Raw genomic sequence first — 585 nt, 5'->3', positions numbered from 1 at the left:
CAGTGAGGAGGAGTCAACCACAGTGAGGCAGAACAATGAGTCAGGATGGAGGTTAGTGATCGTCACAGAGGCTCTGTGGTTCAGGTTCGATACAGAGTGAAATACAAGGAACTAACAGGCGTCTTTGTTCCCCACAAACAAACAAACTACACACATTTGATCAGGGATTTAAAGGATTCAGATCAGATGATCTGCAGTGTCGTATCTGTCCTCAGAGAGCGCCACCTGGAGGTTCTGCTGAGGGATGATTGCGATGCGAGCAATGATGGGGATTCCTGGGGAGAGATGTGGAGATTTGAACCTGGGTAGAGAACTGTTTCTGGACGTCACAGGTTGAGGTTCCAGTATCAGGTCGTTCACAGTGGAGGTAAATAAATAAATAAATCAACTTCTCACGTTTTAATTTCTACTGAAAAGAAAACGAAACTTTCCTGAACAAGTTCAAATCAAATCGCCTCAGATTCAACATCAGGTTGTTTCTGACATCACCTGTCGTGACATCATCACCACCCTGATGGGTCACATCACATCCACAAAGAAATCACTGGGGTTTCCCATGGCCAGGCAGAAGGACCGTCTGGAGGC

At 46.2% G+C, this 585-nt stretch overlaps 1 pseudogene; it reads right to left on the bottom strand.

Annotated features, from left to right (window-relative positions):
• LOC108889210 (AP-2 complex subunit mu-A-like) overlaps positions 1 to 238 on the bottom strand; it is a 12,997-nt pseudogene extending 12,759 nt beyond the window's left edge.
• Positions 239 to 585: the final 347 nt, after the last annotated feature.

The sequence above is a fragment of the Lates calcarifer genome, unplaced genomic scaffold, assembly GCF_001640805.2.
Source record: "Lates calcarifer isolate ASB-BC8 unplaced genomic scaffold, TLL_Latcal_v3 _unitig_1484_quiver_2265, whole genome shotgun sequence".
NCBI classification, from domain to species: Eukaryota; Metazoa; Chordata; class Actinopteri; family Centropomidae; genus Lates; species Lates calcarifer.
This window is presented reverse-complemented; position numbering and strand designations above follow the sequence as displayed.